This window comes from Benincasa hispida, chromosome 7 (assembly GCF_027475165.1).
Source record: "Benincasa hispida cultivar pf3 chromosome 7, pf3_genome.v1.1, whole genome shotgun sequence".
Taxonomy (NCBI): Eukaryota; Viridiplantae; Streptophyta; class Magnoliopsida; order Cucurbitales; family Cucurbitaceae; genus Benincasa; species Benincasa hispida.
The window spans coordinates 17,949,738-17,966,557 of NC_143484.1; the positions used below are offsets into that span (position 1 = coordinate 17,949,738).

At 40.0% G+C, this 16,820-nt stretch overlaps 1 non-coding gene across 1 annotated transcript; it reads left to right on the forward strand.

The window, feature by feature from the left end:
* Nucleotides 1–579: 579 nt before the first annotated feature.
* On the forward strand, nt 580–686 carry LOC150034972 (small nucleolar RNA R71). Its single transcript, XR_016530982.1, has one exon. It is a non-coding gene; the product is annotated as a small nucleolar RNA R71 (small nucleolar RNA).
* The last annotated feature ends 16,134 nt before the right edge of the window (nt 687–16,820 follow it).

Here is a 16,820-nt window from a genome sequence, read left to right on the forward strand (position 1 = left end):
GAAAGATTGCGGTGCCTGCGAATTGCTGGCTTGATTACTCGTTTTACCGTTGGTTCGCGGGAAAAATCCGGGTGGCATTTCTTTTTGCGCCACTGATTGAAAACTTTGCTGTTGATTTTTCCACGCGAAGTTAGGGTGGTTTCTCCACCCAGGGTTGGACGTGTTATAAAACATATTATTCTTCAAAAAATAGACTGACTGTGGATTTCGCGGGCATTCCTCTATTGGGTGTCCTTCACCGAAAGTAGCACAACTTACGGTCATTTGGTTGATTGTGTTTAGTTGCCCACCATGCGTTGCTGGGCTATTGATTGCGATTCCCTGTATCAAGTTCATCATTGCAGTCATTTGACTCTTAAGGGATGCGATGGCCCCATTATTCATGTCACTGTCCTTGATTCTCAATCTTTGATCGCTTTCTCTCTAGCCTTCATGATTTTTAGAAATACGATCAAGGATATTCTTGTACTCATCATAAGTTTTATCCAGCAGACTTCCAGCTGCTGCCACATTGGTAGCTGTCTGCGAAGTAGGGTTTAATTCGTGATAAAAAAAATCTCCATCTGTAAGTAGTCTAGTAAACCGTTATGTGGGCAATCTCTTACCAACCTCTTAAACCTTGCCCAAGCGTCGCTGAGCAATTCATCAATATCCTGTTCAAAATTGGTGATCAACTTCCTTCTTCTAGCGTTCTCTGTTGCAGGGCAGTACTTCTTCATAAACTTCTCTACTACTTGCTCCCATGATGTAATTTCCCTCGGTTCGAGAGAATAAGCCCATTTTCGTGCTTGGTCACACAACGAAAATGGAAACAAAGTTAGTCGAACCTCCTCGGTGGAGATGTTAGGGAACACAAAAGTGTCGCAGAACCTCGCCACGCCTTCCACCAAATTGTCCAACAGTTTGGATCATCTACAACATTACTGACTTCATTTCAAATCTCGATCTGTCAAGAGTGGGCCTCATGATTCCTGGGGAGAAATCGTAGAGGTTGGGCGATGCATAGTCCTGAATGGGCCTATTGCAGTCGTTTGCCAATAGGATGGGATTCACCATGAAATTATTTTCATTTGGTGCTCCATTTCCCAGTTGTTCCGCCATATTATCTTTCTCTTGTTGTTGTTGTTGTTTGCAGCTATCTCTCAATCTTCGTCGGAACGTTCTTTCAATCTCCAGGTCATAATTCGCAAGAGATTGAAAGCTACAAAGAAAATCAAAGAATTACCGTTAGCACAATGTATTGTTGAAGTCCCCAGCAACGGCGCCAAAAAATTGATGCATGTTGTTATGCAATGAAATAATGGAGAAGGATGCGATGGTGGAAAATGCATTGAGCATGCAAGTTTTCTCAATAAGATGCAAGTATAAATCCTACTGAGTTGCCTGGTAAGCCCAGAGTTGAACTCAGGGACTAAGGAAAACACTATGCGATGATAATTTATAGATCACTTTGTGGTAACAAATAAATCAAAGAGTTGGTTGGTTTGTTGTTTACAGTATAAAATATATGCGGCGGAGTTAAGAAAAGAGTTAATAATACGAAAGATGCGATGAATATGCGGGGGAACGGGTTGAGAAGGGGTTTAGCTAACACTTCCTAGGATTGCGTTCATGTTATGCGATCATGCTACACACATACAATAGCAAATCATCTCTTAATGCAAATGCTACGGCTTCTAGTTTTAGAACGCATGCGATATATGTGATGATGTCTATAGGACTTACATCTAAGCCTCTATTCTTGTCTATGCGATGATGAATGACACACACACACATACAAGGCGACCGCATATTACCATAACCTATCTCTAGGGTGCATGCGATGCATGTTGGCAAAGAACGCTTATCTCTAAGTCCCCATCTCTTGCTTATGCAGATCTAATCTTGCTCTCTCGAGTCTAGATTCTAACCTAGCTCTCTCAAGTCTTATGTTCTTGCTTTAGACTCTCTCTCGAGTAGCTCTAAAGGGTGTTGGGCGCAACATAAGGCAAGATGATCGCATACAATGAAGATCCTAGTTCATGTTAGCTAAGTACTTCTCAACCCATTCGATAGATTTAGCTACTCATGTGTGTTTTAAAGAGAGTGAACAGATGTAGATAAGTAGGTTCCATTTTATAAATATATATCGAAGTACAGAATGACAATGTGGAATAAGAATAAAGAGCCTGGTAGCAATTTCTTGCTTCCCAAGGCTTTTACACTATTTTTCTCTACTCTACTCAAAAGATAATCTTGCTCTCGCAAGAGTCGACCCTCTCTCTGTTTTCCACGCTCCCTGGCACTCTCTCGAGTTGACTAGGATGATCTTCTGGCGTCTCTTCCCTTCTCTCGCTTTCGCCTTCTAAGTTTAAGAAACTAAGAACAAGGCTAAGTATTGTCTAAATGGGGAACTTTAGAAACTGGGCGAACTGAACGAACTCCTTCACTGAAGATGGCCTTCGGTATTTATAAAGTTTCAGGGTGAAAAGCTTCTTCTCTCTTATGATTGCATTGATGGGATGGCATTAACTCTCTGTCTGATGCACCGAATAATTGTCACCGAAAAGTTGAATGTACTTGCTAGTAGGTCGTTAACGGCTTGTCAACTTAATTTAGAATCGACCGTCATCAGCTTTCTGTCCCATCGTGATTTATTATGCTTTCACCCAGATGCGCCCACCTTGATGCGCTGGCTCTATGCAGCCACCTTCTTGAGTAGATATTCACGAGCGCAATTGATCGCATAGCCTTGCGGCCGTAATCTCTTAATGCGCTCGGATGGTGATTTCTTCGGGATCACATTTTCGCTTTGTGTCAATGCATTTTCCTATATAAAATATATAAGTTAGCTGTTTTAATGCGATAGACGCATGCGATCGCAATGTTGTAAACTTAATGCTTTTGGACGTAATATTGTATGTTTTTACCATCGCAATCCTGCATTGTTTTATAACTTTGCACTTTAATAACATGCGTTTCTGCCCGTTATCAACTTCTCTTATGACATAGTTGGCCAAGGGAGGAGTAGCTCAAATTAAGGCTTGTGGAGCTTGTGGAGTAGTTAGACACACATCTGAAGCATGTACTTAAGCTCAAGTAAATGCAGTTGGGGGATACCAAAGGAAGTACGACCCTCATGGCCCAGTTTACAACCCAAGTTCGCGTGATCACCCTAACCTTAAGTGGGGAGGTCGAGCCTAAGGACAGGGGTATGATAGTTCTTACCGTTCCAATCAACCATCGTCGTCTTCCTCAGGTATGTCTTTAGAAGACATTGTTAAGTCTTTAGCTGATAATTCTCTTAAATTTCAACAGGAACTCCAGCAACTACAGAAGGACTCATTCCAATTGTCTCAAGACACTAAGGCCTATCAACAAGAGACCTGAGCAAGCATGGGCAATCTAGGAACCTGAGTTACACAACTAGCTACTGCAATAAATCGAATTGAGAACAAAAGTTATGGAAAGCTTCCTACCTAACCAGACCACGCCAACATCAGTGCTATAACATTAAGAAGTTGTAAGAAGCTTTGATAACGGGCAAAAATGCACGTTATCATAGTGCTAAGTTATTAAAAATGCTGGCTTGCACTGAAAAAATATGTTAAATTGCACCCAAAAGCATTAAGTTTACAACATTGTGGTCGCATGCATTCATCGCATAGAAACAATTGATTTTTGTATTTTTATGCCGAATATGCGTTGACGCAAGGCGGAAAGAGCGATCACAGGAAATCATTGGTCGAGCACAGCATTATCGTAAGACTTTGTGGTGATTTGTGTTCGCAAACATCTGCTCAAGAAGGATTGTCGCATAAAGTCGGCGCAACTTGGTGGGCGCATCTGGGTGAAAGGCATAATTAATCACGATGGGACAGAAAGCTGATGATGGTCGAATCCGAATTAAGCGGACAACCACTAACGATAACAAGTACATTCAGCTTTTTGGTGACAAATATTCAGTGCATCAGTCAGGAAATTAAAGTCATCCCATCTACGCAATCATAAAAGAGAAGCCGCCTTCACCCCGAAGCTCTATAAATACCAGAGGCATCCTTCAGAAAAAAGTTCCACCAGTTAACGAATTCACCTATTCACCAATTTAGGAGCTTTAGCCGTGTTCATAGTTTTCTTTTATTTTTAAGGCGGAGTAAGGGAAGAGTAGAGGCATTGGAATATCGCTCAAGGAAACTCGAGAGAGAACTCAGAGGTGTAAAAGCAGAGAGCGAGCCGACTCTCGCGAGAGCGAGATTATCTTTTGAACACGAATAGAAAGACAGTGTAAAAGCTTGGGTAGCAAGAGATTGCTACCAGACTCTTTATTCTATTCTTGCATTGTTATTTTGTACTTCATCTTTATATTTATACAATGGAAGTTCTTATTCTACATCTGTTCACTCTCTTAGCACGCATGAGTAGCTAAACTTGTTGAATGGGTTGAGAAGAACTAAACTAACATGACCTAGGATGTTCATTGCTTGCGATTATCTTATGTTATGCTGTGCCCAACATCCCTTTAGAGCTACTCGAGAGAGAGTCTAAAGAAAGAACCTAGGACTTGAGAGAGCTAGGTTCGAATCTAGACTCGAGAGAGCAAGATTAGAAATGTATAAACAAGAGATAGGGACTTAGAGATAAGCTCTCTTTGCCAACCTACATCGCATGCATCCTAGAGATAAGTATGATACTATGTGGTCGCCTTATTTGTATATGTGTCATTTTGTCAACGAATAAATAAGAATAAAGGCTTATGTGTAGGTCCTATAGACTTATCGCATATATTGCATGCATTCTAGTCGTAGAAGCCGTGGCATTTGCACCGAGAGGTGGTTTACTGTTGTATGCATGTTGCATGATCGCATTGTCACACCCCGCCCCAGACTAACCTCTAAGCCTGAGAAAGGGCGTGACTGCAGCAGTTATCAACCCTTTGGCTGACACTTACTGCCTAATAACTCTTACGGAATAATTCTGATATCAAAATATAAACTATATACAGCGGAATGTCTTTTGGCCAACAATTTATTAATTTAGAAGCATAACATATTTAGAATCATTACAACACTAGATTTACAAGTCCCAAAACCCAAAAACTCTAGTCCCTATATGAACAACAGTAACATGTGTACAATATTAATAGTAACCACTTAAACAGACGGGTTACAAATCTCTTTATCCTTTAGTGGCAGAGTAGATGTAGAGCTATCTTCAGAGGATTTGGCCGCTACCTGTGGGAGAGGGAAGGAAAACATTTGAAAACGGGGTGAGCTTGCGCCCAGTGAGTGACTTAAGAAAGATAATTGATTCTCATGCAAAATCTCAATAAAGAGTTTAACTGAAATATAAGTTTCTATAGTACTTGTACTGCAGTATAAAAATTTTCCAAGCATAAAACATATAAAGTTGTTTTAATCTTAAAACAGTAAAACTATTTCTTAGTTAAGAACAACCCTTACTGTGGATAAAATAATCCCAACACTAACTGCCAGTCAAGAGAGAACCCTTTTGCTCAATCTTTGACTCTAACTACCTACGTGCATGTGGTCATACTAAGTATCGTCATACCTTAGGTACTTCTGTTCAGATACCTTCTCAAACGTCCTTCAGTACCAATAGATACCTTCTCAAATGTCCTTCGGTATCGCGTTTTAAGTAAAACTAGTCATAAAATAACTTTCTTTAATAAAACTTAGAAAACATGTCTTTATCTGAAAGATCTTTCTTTAGCACATGGTTTCTTAAAACATTTTAAACATTTTAGTCACTCACCTTGATCATTTAGGAACCTTCCTCTCTAGAAGTTCCTTTGTCACCTCGGGCTCCCTTTTGAACCCTAAAATCCAGATTCAATTAAATCTCATATTACTCTTAGTTATAGGCTTTACCTAGAGATACTTCCTTCTAAAAATATGCTCTAAAATTTCTCAGGAATCTTACCCTAAAATATTAGCTTAGAACACTTCGTGGTTTGGTCGGAATCATCAAATCATTAAAATTGGCCCAGCTTACCCGATAGCTCGACCCTTCTGTCTTTTCCTCATTATCCAGCCCAATTCCTTGGAGCTTCTTCTCCGGCAGCCCCACCATGAAAACTAGACTCCTTTATCGTTCGGATGGCCTTGAAATCACATCAAACGCACGAGTATTCTGGGAGAACTCCTCGTCCCAAGTTGATGCTGCTTTCCAAACTTCACTGTCTAATGCGTCCTCTTTGAACTTCTATGTCCAATGCATGGATTTTGCTCTAACGCAAGGTTTCCTCAACTTTCTCACTCTTCTTAAATGTATTTTGAGTCGTGATCTGAAGAATGAAGTATTTGGACCTATTTATAGGCGTCCAAGATTGCTCCATGGCCGACACCTCTTACTTGGTTGCATGACCAAGTGTCTCTTCCTTACACCATCAATGCAATCTTGCATCAGCACAACCCAATGTGTCTTCTTCTCCTTTCACCAACACATGGCCCTTAACTTTGTATGTCTTCTTATGCTGCCACCTCTTTTACTTAAGGCTTAAGAATTCTTCCTAACAAGCCACATGTTCGGATGACATCCTCCATGAGTTCATCCTTCATATGCATCCATAAACTCTTGGATGTTCAACGCATCACTTCCATTTTCCTTTCTTCAGCCGCATGCCATCACCAAAAACCCTTCCAATGCATCAACACAACTTCTTCCAACACATTGGTCCCTTCCAATGCATCAACACAACTTCTTCCAACGCATTGGTCCCTTCCAACGCATCAACACAACTTCTTCCAACGCATCAACACAACATTCTATACTTAGCCAAATTTCCAAATTTTCCCTCCTTCCAATGCATCCCACACAACATTCTATACTTAGCCAAATTTCCAAATTTTCCCTTTGTCCAAGTACTCTTTCCAAGATCTTGTGGCCAATGCATAGCAATGCCTAGTCCAACACTTAGTCAATTTTCAGGGATTTAAGCTTAACTCAAAGCTACTCACATAGCAATGGTCCAACACTTAGTCAATTTTCAGGGATTTAAGCTTAACTCAAAGCTACTCACATAGCAATGCCTAGTCCAACACTTAGTCAATTTTCAGGGATTTAAGCTTAACTTAAAACTACTTAAGGAAAATCTATTCAACACTTAGAAATTTCCTTTTTCTTCAACATAGGATTTAACTTTCTCCTAGTTAATCCCTTAATCACCTGCTTAAGTAGGAAAAATGGAAATCTGGGTTTCACACGCATAGCATGAACGCATCCTAGGAAGTGTTACCCGAAACTTTTGTCAACCCGTTCACCGCATACTCATCGTATCTTCTGTTTATCAGCTCTTTTCGAACTCCGCCGCATTTGTTTATTTTCATTACCACAAAAAACAAAACCAACACTTATTTGAGTTACCGGTTATCTCAAAGTTTTCCTAAAAATTACCACCGTAACCTATTTTCTCAAGTCCCTAAGTTCGACCCTAGACTTACCAGGAAACTCAGTGGGGTTTACACTTGGATTCCACTGAGAAAAATTGAGTGCTCAACGCATTCCATCATCTCAATTCATCCATAATTCCACATCATAAAATCAACGCACCAAGTTTTTGGTGCCGTTGCTGGAGACTTCGGCAAAATAGTGTGCTAACGGTAATTTTTCTGATTTCTTTGTAGACTTTCAATCTCTGGTGAATTACGACCCGGAGATTGAGAGGATATTCAGAAGAAGATTAAGAGATCGCCAACAACAACAATCAGATAAAGAAGAGATGGTGAAGCAGCCTGGAAACGGAGCACCAAACGAAAACAGCGTCATGGCGAATCCAATCCTGCTGGCAAACGATCGTAATAGGCTCATTAGGGACTATGCATCGCCAAACCTCTATGATTTCTCTCCAGGAATCATGAGGCCTGCCTTCGATGGAAGTTGTTTCGAAATGAAACCGGTGATGCTGCAGATGATCCAGACTGTAGGATAATTCGGAGGATGGCATGGCAAGGATCCGCATGCCCACCTTCGTAGCTTTATAGAAATCTGCAATATTTTTGTGTTCCCGAACATCTCTGCCGAAGAAGTTTGACTAACTTTGTTCCCATTTTCTCTTTGTGATCAAGCAAGAAAATGGGCGTATTCCTTCGAGCCGGGAGAGATCACTTCATGGGAATAGGTTGTAGAGAAATTTATGAAGAAATATTTTCCACCTATTAAGAATGCTAGACGAAGGAAACTAATCACGAATTTTGAACAAGACATGGACGAATCGCTCAGCGATGCCTGGGCGAGGTTTAAGAGGTTTGTCCGGGACTGTCCACACAACGGATTGCCAAACTACCTTCTGATGGAAATCTTTTATCATGGTTTAAATCCCGCTTCGCAGACCGCTGCCAATACGGCAACCGCTGGTGGTCTGCTTGACAAAACATATGATAAGGCTAAGAATATCTTTGATCGCATCTCTAAAAACCATGAGGATTTGAGAGAGAGTGATCAGAGACTAAGAATCATAAAGAACGACACAAGTAATGGTGTTATTGCTTCACTACAGGATCAGATGACTGCAATGATGAACTTAATTTAGAGAATTGCAATCAACAATCCAACACCGCAAAATGGGCAAATCAACGGTTAAAACACCGCAAGGTGTGCGACTTGCAGTGATGGGCATGCAATGAAAGAATGCCCACAGAATCCACAGTCTATTTACTTTGTGAAAAATAATCCATTTTTGAATACCTACAACCCCGGGTGGAGAAACCACCCTAATTTTACATGGAAGAATCAGCAACAGAATTTCCAACCTGTGGCGTAGAAAGAAGAGCCACCTGGATTCTTCTTGCGCAGTAACGATTAGACAAGCAATCAAGCCAGTAGCTCGCAACCGCCATAATCTTCCTCCCTAGAAAGCCTATTGAAGTAGTATATAGAGAAAAACGAAATTGTGCTTCAAAGTCAGGCTACGTCCATCCACAATCTAGAATTATTGATGGGCCAGATTGCAAATGAGTTAAAGAATAGACCGCAAGGGGCTCTGTCGAGTTCAACAGAACTCCCACGCAATCCGGGGGGATAAGATAAAGAGCAATGTCAGGTTGTGACATTGCGGAGTGGAAAAACTGTGGAGGGAGAAAGGAAGAAGCCAAGCCGGACTGCTCCCATTGCGTTGGAACTTGAAATTGTGATGACACAAGAAGAAGAAGGAGAAAAAGAAGCAATAGAGCCAGAAGTTGCGTCCACCTCAAAGCCAACAAAGAAGGGGACCATGAGAGTGCAATTACCACCTTTCCCGCAAAGACTAAGAAAGAAAAAGAATGAAGAGGTACAGTACTAACGCTTCCTGTCTATGTTAAAACAATTACATATTAATATTCCATTCAATGAAGCGATTGAGGAGATGCCTGCCTACGCAAAGTTTCTTAAGGATATGGTAACCAAGAAGAGGGGAGCTCGTAAGCTTGCCTCGGTGGCTTTAACACAAAGTTTGAAATCAATCATTCCACTGAAGATGAGCGATCTTGGGAGCTTTACTATACCTTGCTCTATAGGAGGACTGTACATCAGGCAAGCCTTGTGTGACCTTGGAGCCAACATCAATTTGATGCCTCTATCGATCTTTAAGCAGTTGAATGTGGGGCAACTTGTACCCATGACCGTGACTCTCCAACTTGCAGATAGATCTCTGGTGCATCCATAGGGGAAGGTGAAGGACGTGCTGATCACCATCGACAATTTTATCCTACCAACTGACTTCATCATCTTGGATTACGAGGCTGATAAAGATGTGCCCATCATCATGGGGTGACCATTTTTATCAACAGGTTGTGCCCAGATTGATGTGCATAAAGGGGAGATCACTTTGAGCATCAATGGACAAAAGCTCAAGTTCAACATAATCTGTGCCATGAAGTTTCCTGACGAAGAAGACCTGCATGACTCATACGACGACCGGACTTGCTATGTTTTAGTAACTGGAGGTTGCTTTGATTTTGAATTTAAGTCTTGCTAAGATTCATCCCTTGTAGATGTACTTACTTCTAAATTGATAATTCTGTCATTAATGGTTGATTAGTCATCGTTGGTGGTCAATTCTACTGGTCTTGTTATTGAATCTGGTACAGGTGGCGTAGGGGATGTTGTCTTGCCACTTCTTAATGTCACTGCTTGACATTGATCTTTACACGTGGCCCCGATGCTCCCGAACTGCTGGGCAGCGTACCAGCCATATATTCTTAAGTTCAACCGCAAGCTGTTCAACCTGCTCCTCCAGTTATCTAAGGGAGGAAGCTTGCGATTGCCTAATTGTCTCGCTCTTCTCGATATAATGTTTCAACAACGTTTCTAGAGACAAGGTACTGCAAGAGGTGTCAGAAAAGAATGGTTGGTCATAGGGTTGTATACTTTGAAAATTACTTGAGCTGTGATCCTGATTAATGAAGACCGGAGGGTTGCCTCGATTACCTTGATAACTGTTCTGATGATCACTTTGGCTCCCTTGGTTGTGATTCCCGTCCCAACTGAAAGTTAGGTGATTCTGCCAACCAAGGTTGTAGGTGTTGCTGAACAGTTCATTGTAGAAAGAGTATACAGATTGTTGATTCCACGGGCAGACTTCCGCTAAATGTCCTTCTCCACATTGACCTCAATTCATTGCGGCCACATGTGTCAACGCATTGACTTGCGCTGATCCTTGAGAGAGATGTCCTTGCCGAATAGCCATAGTTTAAAGGAGCGAGGTCACTGTGGTCATCTGGTCTACTAGGGTGTTCATTGTATTAGTTGGTACAACGGGACCTTCTACTCTCTCTTGCTTCAAACCTCTTTCCTCAAACCCGGTATCTAACCATTCATCTGAATTTTGTGAAATGCGATCTAAGATGCATTTTGCTTCCATATGCGATTTGTCCATTAATCCTCCTGCTGCGGAGGCATCAGCAACTGTTTGCGTTGGTTGATCCAAGCCATTTAAAAAGTCTCCATTAGAATGCAATCGGGAATCCCGATATGCGAACAACTCTTCACTAATTGTCTGAATCGCACCCAGGCGGTGCTCAAAGTTTCATAACCCTTTTGTTCGAAATTCAATACATCCCTCCATCTCCTTGCGTTGACTTTTGGAGGGAAGAATCTATTCATGAACCTTTTGACCAACTGATCCCATGTGCTGATTTCATATGGCTCTAGTGACTGAGCCCACCTTTTTGCCTCATCCCGCAGTGTATAGGGTAGAGATACAATCTAAGTTTTTCTAGAGTCATACTAGGTATGGAGAATGCACTGCACATGGCTACAAAGCTTGTCAAATGAGCATGCGGGTCTTCTCCTTGTAAACCCCTGAATTGCCCTACATTTTGGATCATTTGCAGCATAATCGGCCTCATCTCAAAGCTTGCATTCTTCTTAACCGTGTGTCTTGAAATTCTCGGTGAGAAGTTATAAAAATTCGGCGCTGCATAGTTCCTCATTGGGATGTTGCGGTCGGCAGCAAGAAATACAGGGTCTTGTGCTGGCCAATTTTCCCTTTGATTCCCTTCGGGTGCCTTGTTATTATTAGCCATGTTTCTTCTCCGCTTAATTCGGTCCTGATGTGCTCTTGCGTGAAAAATACACCTGATCTCTGGGTGAGCTTAGAATTTCTGGATCACTCCAGTACTCATAAATCGTCAGACTGCTCTTCGCAATAAACAACCAGTACAAAGAGATCTGTCCTGCAAAATATCACAAAAGTACTCAACACTAACCGTTACCAATCCCTGACAACGGCGCCATAAACTTGTAACACTGAGATGTGTCTTTTACTTACAGCATGCGAACAAATATGAATATGGCTGAATGAACAACAAGCTCATGTTACCATAAACTCGGTGACGAAAAGATGGAAATGGAATGTAGATGCTGTGTTATGCATTACTACTTCTAAATATATGCATTGTCAACTATATGCTCGTAGTATGCTATGGAATAATGCGTTATCACAAGTTTCCTTGCGCTGAAACCAAGTATAATTCCAACGCAAGTTTTTCAGAGTAATCCAAGGTCGAACACAGCGACTGTTTTTGTTAATGTGTTAGTTTCGTGATATATGTGACCGATTTTAATTAATAAAAGATTTTGTTTGTACATGAATTTAAATTGCGATAAACATAAATTGCGTTGATAAAATAAAAGTTCGATAAAAGTAAAGTCCTAAACTATTATGATACAAGATACAAGATTCATGATACATGATACTGAGTTCGAAACTGACTGTGAAGTTATACAAAGGATCGTGGTATGTGATGACAAGTCTTTATGTATGAATCAGAAATAGAAAGAATAATTAGTAAAAACATCGCAAGTTTGTTAACTGCATTAAAGATGTAACTAAGGTTCCGCTTTCCCTTAGCGTACACCTTTTGGTGATCGACTGCGTTCCTGTATCTTTATGGTTAAAATTGGATGAACGTGATGAACGCAAGGTTGCTTCCATCTCTAGAAGTACTTCTCACTTTAGTTAACGTATTCTTCCAACCCTCTCTCAATAGGCGGAATGGCATCTTCACTTCTGCTCTTACAGGTGAAGATGCCGTCTAGCATGCTTTAGCTAAACATAATTATTTCCTTAACACAGATTAATTTACTTGCTTAATTCTTATTAATTATCTAGGGAATTAAGAAAACATCATGGAGAAAGTGAATCATGGATGAACGAAAATAGACAGAGAGATGATAATGGAAATGATCATAACAATTAATACTAAGATTAAGCGTCTGATACATGGTGTGAATGATAGAGTAAAAAAGATGAGTACAAGTGATGAAAACGAGATAGAAACAAATACAGAAGAGTGTTAACGCCTTGACACAGATCTGGACGGAGGTTTTGCTTGCCGGCGTGTGGAATGGATGAAGAGAAGAGCTTCCCTCTCAGGCTTGCTCGTCTGGTAGAAGTGACCTTCGTATAGAGCTTCAACGGTGGGGATTGAAAGGATTCTTTGCCCGGAGACTCACCTCCTGGCCTTGTCTCTTGATTATCCCGGGTCTACTCTTATCAGGCGCTCAGACCAGTCTTTCTCTCAGATCAGTATATACACGTCTCCCTGTATCGAGTATATACATGTATCAATTCTCTCGTATCGAGTATATCTTTCAATGGAATTGCAGAAGCTATTTATAGAGGAAGCTTTGACTCTTTGCATTGTGGTCCCCACTTTATTTTTAAGGCAGTTCCTGAAATGGTGGAGTGAATATTCCTTCTGTTACGCAAACAATCCCGTAAGAAATGCACAACTGACAGCTGTACACGCATCTGAATCCTCCGCAATTGCGTTGCTCTTTACATCTTCGATTGTTTGCCCACATGCGGTGTTGTTTTTGATTACTGCATTCGGTTAGAATTGCGTTGATCGCAAAGCTCTTTATCAATTTTCGCATGTGCTGTCATTGCGTTGATCGTCTCTTCATTATTGATTGACGGGCGTAAGTCGACGTAGATGCGTTGTTCAGTTTATCTTTGAGCCATGAACACATGCGGTGACTTGATTTCTTGCAAAATAGACTTGAAACATTCTATTCTAGCATAGCAATGGTGTTAGTGGGTGTATTGATGAAATTTATAATTCTCGCATTTCTTAGCCAATTTCCATACTATCGACGCAACTTTTATTTCTTTTGGCCGAAATATCTAAAGAAAACAGTATAAATAACTTGTACTTCTACAAGTTATCACACCCCGAAATTTAGATATATGCTTGTCCTCAAGCATATCTTCTACTAAGGCAATAATGTTCAATTCCTATCCTAAAATTTGTGTCGATTGGTTACTCCGAATGCTCCACCTAGGCAACATTACTTGACAACGCAATTTCCTTCTATCCTTGATAATTCATAACAAAGCCCTACTTTATTCTCCTATAAAACAAATTTCTACTCAAAAATGCTTTTCTAGTTTTAAAAAGAATGTTTATCTCTTCTTGCAAAAACAACTTGATGTGTCTGGATGTGGTAGTCAAATTTGTGTCATTCATTTAGAGACTGTTGATCATGGTTACACTCTTCGTTTTGACTTGTTCCCACGGGTGTCATGTGAACATCCAACTACGGTTGTGTGCAATCTCAACTTTAACTCTTGAATTTCAGCTAAGTATAACTTTTGCTGGTCAGAGGAGTTGTCTCTTATATTCTTTTTTTTTCTTCTCATTTTTTTCATTTTTTTTCATATTGCGTCGTTCTTGGAAACCCACCTTCGTTTTGGCTTGCTCCCACGGGTGTCATGTGAATATCCAACTATGAGCAGGATCCTTTCACAACTTAACTCGTATCAGGTTGGGATTGTTTTGGGATTTCCCTTGCACTAACATTGGAGTTTTGTATGAAAACAATTATTATTATTATTATTTTATTTTCTTTATTTTCTTTATTATTATTTTTTTTTGGAAATGATGAACGCATATTCTTAATGACCGCATCTACTTGATCGCATCTGTTCAGACCTTCCCCACCCCCAAATTTAGAGATGCACAAGGTCCTCATTGCGTTGTTTGGACAGAATAGACAAACACTTAGACAAAATTTTGAAAAGAAGGTTTGAGTAGAATTTTGAAAGATAAAAGGTAAAGCAGTGTTATAACCATGAATTAACTAAAGTTAGAAAATAAAAAGTGTGGGAAATGCTACTAAGTGTATGCATATAACTCATCATGGTAGTGTAATGAATAACGCAAATAAAAGATCAAGAATATCACAAATAATGACAAAGGATGATAAAGAAGAGGCTAAGGCATAGGGAAAGAATTGCTACTCAATTGTATTAAAAATTAACTAAGTATAGAAGGAAATACAAATAACGTAATACAAAATCTTTAGCATGTACAAAGAATCAAAAAATTAGCTTCTATACAAAGAAAACAATGAATAAAGTTGTCTTTTTTATTTGATTCAGACGTGTGCACGATTAAAAATTAACACCACACTTCCATTAACACAAATGCATATTTGCAGAGGACGGGCAACAACGCATGTATCATCGCAACACACCCCTTAACTCAACGCATTTCTGGAGGACGAGCGCACAGTCCATCTACCAGTGCAACACTACCTCAATATAGTGCGTTTTCACTAAGGACGGGCTAACAATACATAAGAGCGCAATACACCCCTCAATGCAATGCATTTAGGTAGAATGGATGCAAAGTATATCTTGTTATCAAAAAATGCACCCATCATCGCATTGCATACCAAATTTTATTTTTCCTTTTTAATTCATCAATAACGCAAGTCGAAAAGACTTGTGGTGTTCATTGTTTTATTCAGTCATTCACAAAAAATTTAAGAACAGCGATACTGTAAACATAGATTTTATCTTATGTCACACAACGCATGGATGTTCTAAATGAGCATATGGATAGGGATGAATGGTGATCATGCAGCTCATGTTTCCATAAACTTGATGACTTGGAAAGATGGAGATGGAGATGGAGTGTGGATGTTGTGTTATGCTTATTTACACTTTATGTGATACTACTTCTAGATGTATGCGTTATTAATGAAATACTTGTAGTATGCTATGCGTTGTCACAAGTTTCCTTGCACTGAAACAAAGTATAATTCCAACGCAAGTTTCTCAGAGTGATCCGAGGTCGAACACAGGGATTGTTATCGTTAATGTGTTACATTTGTGATATATGCGACCAGTGTTTTTACAATTAATAAAGATTGTTTTTATACAGGTATCTAAAGTTGTGGTAAAGTAAAATTGTGCAGATAAACTAAAGTTGCGGTAATAAAATAAAGTGCGATAAACCTAAGCTATTATGATATAAGATACAGGATACTGGTACATAATACTAAGTTGAGACTGACTGTGAAGATTATACAAAGGATCATGGTATGCGGTGATAAGTCTTTATGTATGAAACAAAAATAGAAAGAATAATTAATATGAACATCGCAAGTTATTAATTGCGTTAAAGATATAACTAAGGTTCCGCTTTCCCTTGGTGTACACCTCTCGGTGATCAACCGTGTTCCCACATCTCTATGGTGAAACAGGGATGAACGTAATGAACGCAAGGTTGCTTCCATCTCTGGAAGTATTTCTCGCTTTAATTAACGCATTCTTCCAACCTTCTCTCGATAGGCGGAATGACATCTTCACTTCTGCTCTCACAGGTGAAGATGCCGTCTAGCATGCTTTAGCTAAACATATTTATTTCCTTAGCACAGATTAATTTCCTTGCTTAATTTTTACTAATTACTAGGGGATTAAGAAAACATCATGGAGAAAGTGATTTACGGATGAACAAAAATAGACAGAAAGATGGAGATGGAAATGATCATGACATTCAATACTAAGATTTAGCATCTGATACATGGTGTGAATGATAGAGATTAAGAAGATGAATACAAATGATGATAAAGAGATAGAAACAAATACAGAAGAGTGCCAACGTCTTGACACAGATCTGGACAGTGGATTTACTTGCCGGCGTATGGAATGGATGAAGAGAAGAGCTTCCCTTTCAGGCTTGCTCGTCTGGTAGAAGTGACCTTGGTACAGAGCTTCAATGGTGGGGATTGAAAGGATTTGCCCTGAGACTCACCTCTCGGCCTTGTCTCTTAAATCTTCCCGCATCTTCTCCAATCAGGCTCTTCAGTCCAGTCTCTTCTCAATATACAAATATCAAAATATGCCTGTATCAAGTATATATTCTCAGTGGAATAGCCAGAGCTATTTATAGGCTCAACTTTGACTCTCTGCAGTGTAAACCCCACTTTATTGTTATGGCAGCTCCTGAAAAGGTGGAATGAATATTCCTTCTGTTACACAATCAATCCTGTCAGAAATGCACAACGGTCAGTTGTACACATGTCAGAATCCTCTGCAATTGCGTTGCTCT